The following is a 10155-nucleotide window of genomic DNA, read 5'->3' on the forward strand; positions in this document are numbered from 1 at the left end:
ACGCACAAGTATATACACAGGCTACCTCCTTGGGTTCTAAGAACCTCAGAAGAGCCCTGCTGGATCAGCCGTAGGAGGGGCTGCATAGTCCAACTTCCTGTTTTGCACGGTGGCCAGCGAGAAGGCCCCCAAACAAGGGCACAAAGGCCAAGGGCTCCGCCCAACAACCGGCATTCTGAGGTAGCTGCCTTTGCACATGGAGATTCTACTTAGCCAGTCATGGGCTGCAATCACACACACTAAAGAATTCACTTTCAATCCACTTCCAGTGCACTTTCCAACCAGGTTTTGCCAGTTCCCACAGTAAAATCCAGTTGGAAAGTGGATTGAAAGTGTATTATGTAGCGTGCGTGATTGTAGTCATGGTTTAAATTACGATTGACAGGCCTCTGCTCCATTCATTAACCTACCTCCTTGTTAAAGCCATCGTAGCTGTGAGGAGGAGAAGAAGAAGAGACTGGATTTATACCCCATCCTTCACTATCCAAAGGACTCTCAGAATGGCTTACAATCTTTTTCCTTCCCCTCCCCACAACAGACACCCTGTGGGCAGTGTTCCCTCTAAGCTGAGTTAGCGTGAGCTAGCTCACAGATTTGTAGCCTCCAGCTCACACATTTTTGTCTTAGGAAGGATGACCCCGGAGCACACTAATTTCTGCAGTAGCTCACAGCTTTAATGTCAGTAGCTCACAACTTTAATGCCAGTAGCTCACAAAGTAGAATTTTTGCTCACAAGACTCTGCAGCTTAGAGGAAACATTGCCTGTGAGGTAGGTAGAATCATGGCTCAGTGACCTCTGAGCTGAGAGAGCTCTGACAGAAACTGCTCTTGAGAGGAACAAGCTCTGTGAGAACTTGTGATTGACTCCAGGTCACTCCAGCAGCTGCATGTGGAGGAATGGGGACTCAAATCTGGTTCTCCCAGATAAAAGTCCATGCACTTTAACCTCTACACCAAACTGGCTCTTTCTGGAGGGAAGGTAGCTTGGTGCAACTGTGACAATGACTCATGAAAGCTCGTGCCCTGCCACCAATTTTGTTAGTCTTTAAGGCGCTGCTGGACTCACCTTTTTCTACTGCCATGGACAGACAAACAGGGCTACACATCTCGACCTGTCTACCTGAAAGGGGGACCACCAAGGAAGACTCTGAAGAGGAAGGCAATGGCAAACTACCTCTGCTTCTCACTTTCCTTGAAAGGCCCTCACTGGGGTTACCATAAGGCAGCTGAACTTTGACAGCACTTTACACACACGCAAGGTACACACCTCTTCACCCATAAAGTAATAAACCTGTAGAATTCACTGCCACAAGTGGTGGTAGCTACAAGCATAGACAGCTTCAAGAGTTTGGAGAAAAGGATGGAGCAGAGGTCTATCAGTGGCTATTAGCCACAAAGTATAGATGGAGCACTGTCTGAAGCAGTGATGCTCTATTCTTGGTGCTTGGGGGGGGGCAACATTGGGAGGCTTCTGGAGTCTGGCCCTACTGGTGGGCCTCCTGATGGCACCTGGGTTTTGGCCACTGTGTGACACAGAGTGTTGGACTGGATGGGCCATTGGCCTGATCCAACATGGCTTCTCTTACGTTCTTATGTAGCTGTCATCTCCATGTACCATGGCATTGAATTCCAAGAGCAAATGAGAAATTGTATTGGAAGAGTATATTTTGTGTGCCCTGCCCATCATCTTCATTGGGAGCCACCCAAAAGCAACTCTCCCCCCACCCCTCCAACGCATTGCAGCACTGCAGTTCATCCAAGGCTAAGCAATCGCTGGCCTGGATTCACTTCCAATTGGGAATCTTCACCCTCTCCCCGGCCTGGTTCTCCCCAGACTCAAGTTCCTTGGGATTCACAGCGAAGCAGGAAAGGTCTTCTCAGGCAAAACCATTGGAGAAAGAAGAGGAAGATTTCTCCGCGTGAGCACTTCTTTTTTGCCCAGGCCTGGCTCTCCTTCCAGCAGGGACTGGTGCTGAGGAAGAAGCGAAAGAGCCCTGGGTCTCCCCACGCCCATCTCTTGGTCATGAGTTCATCTGGGAAACCTGATTGCTTTTGCCCCTGCTCCATCTTCCATTTTAAACTCAGCAAAATCAAATTCAGCAAACCTTGAATGGGTTTGGGGAAGGGGGGAAGCGGGTTGGGGAGGACGATGTGTCAGAGGTGTGGGGGGGGGCAGGACTTTGAATCATTTATAAATCTTAATAAATATGCTAACGAGGCGCCAAGAATCGGAGCCCTTGAGAGGTTCTCATTAATTATTTAAAGTTATGGTAATGCAGAGGAGCCGACTCATTTGCATAAACCTCTACCTGGCGGCTCGGCAACCCTGCAGGGAAAGAGGTTGCAACAATGACCCCCCTCCCCTCCTTTCCCGGAAACACACAGGCTCCGGAAGCTCCTGCCCCCTTCCAAAATGAGACAGGGCAGCGTGGTGGAAGGAAGGCATCCTCTTCTCAAACAGGCCTAACTTAGAATGGCTTCCTTATCTCCCCTTTCCACCTTCTGCCATTTCGGTCATGCCCAACAGGTTTGGCTCAAGTCACTTTGCAAATCGTGCAATGCACAATTATGGACCGAAGGGCTGCCAACTGCCCCCCCCCGCCTCCTCCCCGTGTCGTTCCAAATCTGATACCTAACCCAGCTGCTTGATGCTGCCCAGTGGGGCCGGCTCAGATGCTAAGAGGTTGTGTCGCCCCCGTCCCCCCCTTTCACCTCTTCAAGAAACAGGCGGAAAGAGATTTTCAGCCTGCTCTGAAAACTGGCATCTTTAAATAAATGAGCCGCCAAGGATACCGAGGTTTCAAGATCGGCTGCTATTTTTGCCCACAACCGAAGGGAGAAATTGGGTTAATTTGGGGGGAGATGTTCCAGTTTGATGGCGACCTCGCTGCATTGATATACCTTTGGGATTTTTTTTTTAAAGCTTGCCGTCAAGAATGCAGATGGCAGATGGAACAGAATAGACCGGTGTTGGGGAAAGATATGCCTCATGTGGGGTCTCGTTGGGCATCTGAGCCCAGCTCAGGGTATTTGTTCCTTTATCATTTCCTAGACTTTTATCCTGCCCTCCGTTCTCAAAGGAGCCCAGGAAAATAGACACCGTCCTCCGCTCGCCCCCATTTTATCTTCACAACCAGCCCGGGAGAGAGGTTCGGCTGAGAGAGATTGGTTGAAAAGTTGCCCAGTGAACTTCCCTGGCAGAGCGAGGATTTCAGCTCAGGCATCACCACCATCCAGGTTTCTTTTCTTTTTTTTAGAAAAAGCCCAGCAGGGACTCATTTGCATATTAGCCACTTTTATATTAGTACTTTTCTCCCTTTCTCACCATACAAGAACTCATGGACACTCAATGAAATGGCTGAGCAGTCGGGTTAGAACGGATGAAACTAAGTACTTCCTCACCCAAAGGGTGATTAACGCGTGGAATCCACTGCCACAGGAGGTGGCGGCAGCTGTAAGCATAGTAGAGTTGCCAAGTCCAATTTAAGAAATATCTGGGGACTTTGGGGGTGGAGCCAGGAGACATTGGGGGCGGAGCTGAGAGCAAGGGTGTGACAAGCATAATTGAACTCAAAAGGGAGTTCTGGCCATCACATTTAAAGGGACCGCACAAATTTTTAAATGCCTTCCTTCCATAGGAAATAATGAAGGATAGGGGCACCTTCTTTTGGGGCTCATAGAATTGGACCCCCTGGTCCAATCTTTTTGAAACTTGGGAGGTATTTTGGGGAGAGGCACTAGATGCTATACTGAAAATTTGGTGCCTCTATCTCAAAAAACAGCCCCCCCAGAGCCCCCGATACCCGCGGATCAATTCCCCATCATTCCCTATGGGAATCGTTCATGGAGGTGCATGATGGCTCTGGGGGCGGGGCTTCCCCCGCCGGCCAGCTGGCTGGGGGAGGGGGGAAGCCTGTAAAACCGGGGGATCCCCCTCTGGGACCAGGGGATTGGGAAGCCTAAAGCATAGGCAGCTTCAAGAGGGGATTGGATAACCATATGGAGCAGAGTGGCTACTAGCCACAGCGTATTGTTGGAACTCTCTGGCAGGGGCAGCGATGCTCTGTTTTCTTGGTGCTTGGGGAGGGGGGGCAACAGTGGGAGGGCTTTTAGCCCCTCTGGTGGACCCCCTGACGGCACTTGGGTTTTTTTGCCACTGTGTGACAGAGTGTTGGACCGGATGGGTCATTGGCCTGATCCAGCATAGCTTCTCTTATGTTCTTAGCCAGGGGTCATTTTTTAGAAAAATAGGTGGTGGAGCTCATCTAGGGATTGTTATGCAGCTGCACGTACTATTCAGTGGACAAGGAAGTGGAACTTTCAGAAAGGTTCAGGAGCTATGCTCCTGTGAGCGCCCACTGTATCTGATGTAACCATTCTTTCACACAAGGCTTTTTTGTAGGGAAAAAACCCCAGCAGGAACTCATTTGCATATTAGGCCACACCCCTGTTGCCAAGCCAGCTGAAACTGCGTTCCTGCTCAAAAAAACCCCACTATCAGCCCATAGAGTCGAACGCACATTCAGCAGCAAAGTTTCTTGCTGTGCGGTGTGTGAAAACGGCATTTTTGAAGAAAACACTTTGCAGATGAATGAACCCCCTTCCCTATTCAACTGTGCCTGGGCTTTTCAAAGCTACGGTGGATTCAAGGGGTTTGCCATAGCTTTTCCACAGTGAAAGGGAGCAAGAACCAGCCCTAGTGTCTCACACACCCTTCCCATTACTGGAAGGTGTACTCAATCGTATCAGCTCAGCATCTCCCTTAAAACGCTTCTTGAATTATAATTGTCATAATAAAACCTGACTCCCATCATACTTTTAAAATTACTTTCTCTTGTGTGGCCACAGTGGCATGATGAGGATTTCCATCTGTCTGCTTTCTATGTTTTGGTTATTTTCCCATTTTTTTGTGAGGAAAAATATTAAGACGGTTTGTCGAATCTTAAGAGTTCAGCAAAATTCTCAGGGGAGGGGGGTGGGGTTGAACAGCGGAGTCCAGACGCAAGTATTGGGGTGGGGGGTAAGTCAGAGCACAATAAAATTTAGAGGTTCTGGAGCTCTGTTCTTGTGAGCTCCTGCCCAAAATGAGGCCTGGTGGTAGCAAAGGGCAAAGCCGTCTTCCCGAGTCAAAGCTCCATTCCTGGGTCTGTGAGCAGCAGAATCAAGAAGAGGCTCTGCACACGTTTAATGATGCACCTTGCTTTGTGTCCTCCACTCTGTTTCCTGCTGAGGAAACCATGCTGCCCACTGCCTGGCACTTCCTCACCAAGACGCCCCATGCTAGGAAGACTCCTCGGAGGTTGCATCTCTGCACCCGAAAGTGTCCATTTCTGCCTCGCTCTTGAGAGGATTACGTCGCGCAACAAAGCAGGTGGGAGAGCCCGGGGGCAGGAGCGCTCCGCCTGCACCAGCTGTTCCAAACGAGGCAAGATTTGTGGCCTAGATCGGCTCCCTGCTCTGCAATCCCGCAAAATGCCCCCTCCCTGTCCCAGATTTCCCAGCAGCCACTCCTCCTTTATACCAAAGGCCCTCTATCAAGGCCTCCGGCCCTCTTTTTGGCACCAGATCATTGCTTGTGGCCAGAGCTTTTTTTTTTTTTGCAAAAAAAGCCCACCAGGAACTCATTAGCAAATTAGGCCACATTCGCTGACATCACCATTGTTTCACACAGGGCTTTTTGGGTAGAAAAAGCCCAGCAGGAACTCATTTGAATATTAGGTCACACATCCTGACATCACCATTGTTGTGCACAGGGCTTTTTTGGTAGAAAAAGCCCAGCAGGAACTCATTTGCATATTAGGCCACACCCCGGACATCAGCATTGTTTCACACAGGGCTTCTTTGGGTAGGAAAAGCCCAGCAAGAACTCATTTGCATATTAGGCCAAACCCCCTGACATCACCATTGTTTTACACAGGGCTTTTTTTTTTTGCAAAAATAGCCTAGCAGGAACTCATTTGCACATTAAGCCACAACCCCAACGTCAAGCCAACAGGAACTGCTCAAAAAAAGCCCTGCTTATGACAAGGGGGAAATTTCTCAGCCCCCTTCTCATTGGAAGGAATTGGATAGAACTCCGGATGTGAGCATGTGACCCACGCCTTCCATTTCCAGGCCAAAAGAGCTTCGATTGCATTCAGAGCCTCTAACCTGAAAACTGCCCCAGGTCAACAAGGAGCTGGTCAGAGGCCACCATTTTGGATTCCAGCAGCCACGCAGGGCTTTAAGGCACCCCCGTGGATGCAGAAGGGACTGATAATGCAACCGGGCAATGCATTTTAACAGCAGCTGCTATGATTATTTCTAAATAAGGCTGTTGGTCATAAGAACATAAGAGAAGCCATGTTGGATCAGGTCAATGGCCCATCCAGTCCAACATTCTGTCACGCAGTGGCCAATATATGTGTGTGTGTACATACATATCTACACACACACACACACACACACACACACATATATATATATGCTCCATATTTTTATCCAATCCCCTCTTGAAGCTGGCTATGCTTGTAGCCGCCACCACCTCCTGTGGCAGTGAATTCCACACGTTAATCACCCTTTGGGTGAAAAAGTACTTCCTTTTATCCGTTTTAACCTGACTGCTCAGCAATTTCATTGAATGCCCACGAGTTCTTGTATTGTTCTTGTATTGGTCAATGAAAGAAATCAGAGGAGTTCGAGTGGCCAAATCTGCATATGAAAATGGTCCTCTTTGATATCACTGCAGACCTCTTCTTCTACCCCGGGGGATTCTCTACTGTGCAAGGAGAACATCTCTTCCCAGGAGGAGTTTGCAGCTGTGGATTTGCAAGTCCTTCCAAATATTGTTTAAAAACCAAACTCACTGCCCACTTTTATCAAAGCCCTGCAGCCGTGCCTCATAACACCTCCAATTAATTCTGGCAGCATCTCAGGGGCAAAGGTGCAGGATACCTGGCGGAAGAAAGAAAATACTTGGGGGAGGGGGCTCCGGGCAAAGTGCTGGAGGACGTCATCCCGGAAGGCAGCAGGGCACAGCTCGGCGGTCAACAAGCAACTGCCCCCCCCAAAGAGGGCACGACCTGGGCCGTGCAGCCGGAACTGTCCCCCAGCAGTCTGCAAAGGGCAGGTACCTGATGCTGCGGCTTGGTGTGATTTGCTCCCCGCCCCTGCCGTTTCAGCCTCAGCTGCCCGAGTGAACGCTTCCCTCCACCAACCAAGCTAGGGACCCTTGGAATCCTTCAGAGCTGCCTAGCCCCAAGCGCTGGTCCCACCTGGCCCCTGCCAGCAGATGAAGGAGGCATGGAAAGCAGCCTTTGCTCCACTTCCGCTTTGTGACGCCCCCCTGTGGGGCCGGCCCTAGACTGTCTGGCACCCTAGGCAAGGTTAACTTCTGGCGCGCACACCCCCCCCCCCTCCCCGCACTGATAATATCTCCTGGAACATATGAACATATGAAGCTGCCTTCTACTGAATCAGACCCTCCTGGGTCCATCAAAGTCAGTATTGTCTTCTCAGACTGGCAGCGGCTCTCCAGGGTCTCAAGCGGAGGTTTTTCACACCTATTTGCCTGGACCCTTTTAGTTGGAGATGCTGGGAACCTGGGACCTTCTGCTTACCAAGCAGATGCTCTACCACTGAGCCACCATCCCTCCCCATTCAAGGTGTCCCAGTTTGGTGTAGTGGTTAAGTGCGCGGACTCTTATCTGGGAGAACAGGGTTTGATTCCCCACTCCTCCGCTTGCAGCTGCTGGAATGGCCTTGGGTCAGCCATAGCTCTGGCAGTTGTCCTTGAAAGGAAAGGGCAGCTGCTGGGAGAGCTCTCTCAGCCCCACCCACCTCACAGGGTGTCTGTTGTGGGGGGAAGAAGATAGAGGAGATTGCAAGCCGCTCTGAGTCTCTGATTCAGGGAGAAGGGCGGGGTATAAATCTGCAATTCTTCTTCTTCTTTGCAGCAGGAACTCCTCTGCATATTAGGCCACGCCCTCTGATGCAGCCAATCCTCCTGGAGCTTACAGTCGGCCCTGCACTAAGAGCTCTGTAAGCTCTTGGAGGATTGGCTACAGCAGGGGTGTGTGGCCTAATATGAAAAGGAGTTCCTGCTGCAAAAAGAGCCCTGACCAACACACACCTGGATGATGTGCACCTCTGAGGCACTCAGGTAAAACTAGAGTGGTAGAGGGGGAGGGGAGGGGAGAGGTTTAAGCCCAGCAGCCTACCATTCTGGAGGTTTGCGCAAACCTTGCTATTGATGCCTTCCCATTTGGGAAGAACAGAAACGCCTCATCTACTCTGGCCTCTTCAGAAGGTCTCCTGACCTTGGACACCTCTAGCCTTGCAAGCGAACATGGATTATAGATGCTCAGAACCCTCCACGGCATGCAACACCCTGGCATCCAGTCTGCGAGTAGCTGTGGCCGACGCTTCTGCTGCTCCCCATCCAGCAGAGCTGGGCTTAGAAGGGGCCTGTCTGTTTGCCAGGACTGAAATCTGGACGGAGTGGACTTTGCACCTCACAGGGTGTCTGTTGTGGGGGGAAGAAGATAAAGGAGACTGTAAGCCGCTCTGAGACTCTGATTCAGAGAGAAGGGAGGGGTTCTCCAACCTGTCTCCTCTTAACTCCCACTGCATCTCTGCATGGGACACCAGCGGATCATTCAATCAATCCCAAGGCAGACACGTCCCGGAATTATCAGCCCTTGGAGGTGGTTTCCTGTTGAGTCTCGAAGATCTTCCATGCTGGGCTTACCTCCTTTCAATCAAGAACAATGACTCATGCAGAAGCACAGCGGGGAGGCATCTGTCGCTCAACTACAGGCTCCTCCTGGGGTGTGTGAAAGGGAAGCCTCCTTACAACTATAATTCAAAGGTCTCCTTTCTGCCCATTTTCTTGGGAAACTACGAATGACTGAAACAAGCTTCCCTTCTCCAAAACAAAACAAAACAAAATTAGCACTCAGAGAGAAGAGAACTCTGGTTCACCAGCCATAAATGACGTTTTATTTTATTTAAAGTTGACCGACAGGGGAGGGAGGAAAAAAAGAGAAAAAGAGTAAAATGCACAACTCGAGTAGTGCAAAAAAACCGTCCAAACCAAGCCCAGCGAAAGGCAGATGCCCTGCAGCGGCTCTCCGTCTTTCTGCTGAGCCTCGCCCCAAAGCCGGCTCGGTCCGCTCTCGGATAACTTAGAGAGGGTTTCTGCAAAGCACTGTGGGCGGAAGGGGGCTCCTGCCCTCAAGAAAGTGTCCTTAGAAGAGAGGGGAAGAAGCTTTGAGGGCTGGCGGAGAGCTGAGCAGCGAGAGCTGAGGCTTGCACCACAGAGGAGGAGAGAGTGACCGCCTTGGCTGTTTTGGTTCCCCGGACATCTTGCAAGCAAAAGCGACAAGCGGGAGGGGGTCTGGTCCAGCTTTGGGCGTGGTGCTTAGGGTGAGAGTGGCGATGGGGACTGGGGAAGAGCTACATACACAGCCCCAGAAACCAAGTGCAAGAAAGAGCAGGAGGGGAAACTGCACTGCACTGTGCTCAAATGTGCAACTCACAAACGTGGGCCGTCCGTGAGGCGGACAGCTTCCGAGTGCTCAGAGGGCAAACCGGCTTCGTTTTCTGCTTTCTCTCTCACACCCGGGGGAAGAAAAAGGGGAGGAGGAGAGAGAGAGTGAGCCTGCACACGGGCGCAGGAGAGTCTTTGGCTGAACTTAAAAAATGTCTTTAAAAGGGGGAGCGGGAGGGATCCGTCTCCGGTTGGACACCACACGAGGATCAGATTGGATTTAAATTACAACGAAAAAATGGGCAGGTGGGTGGGGGAAGCCTCCGTGCTCACATGTCCCCTCCCCAAGAGGAGGCTGGCAGCTCCCCCTCGGCTGCGGACGAGAGCCGGGAGAGATGACCCGAAGGACAAGCTCGCCTGCAGTGAAGTGGCTGTCGTGCCTGACATAATACCGGGTCTTGGAGACTCTTCGCCTTTCCCCCATCATGAAAGAGGACAGCGGTATCCCTGCGCTACCAGCTGGAAGGGTGAGGGCTGCCGGACAGCGCGTCGGCCAAAGAGAGGACCCCAAGGGGCACCCAGCGAGGCCATCCGCTGAGCGAGAGGGGGAGGCGGCTGCGGCCGAGATGTCAGGAAGCGTCCTGCTGCCTGTCAGTGCGTGCTCATGCCTGGGGCTATGCAGTGCT

This window comes from Heteronotia binoei, chromosome 18 (assembly GCF_032191835.1).
Source record: "Heteronotia binoei isolate CCM8104 ecotype False Entrance Well chromosome 18, APGP_CSIRO_Hbin_v1, whole genome shotgun sequence".
NCBI lineage: Eukaryota > Metazoa > Chordata > Lepidosauria > Squamata > Gekkonidae > Heteronotia > Heteronotia binoei.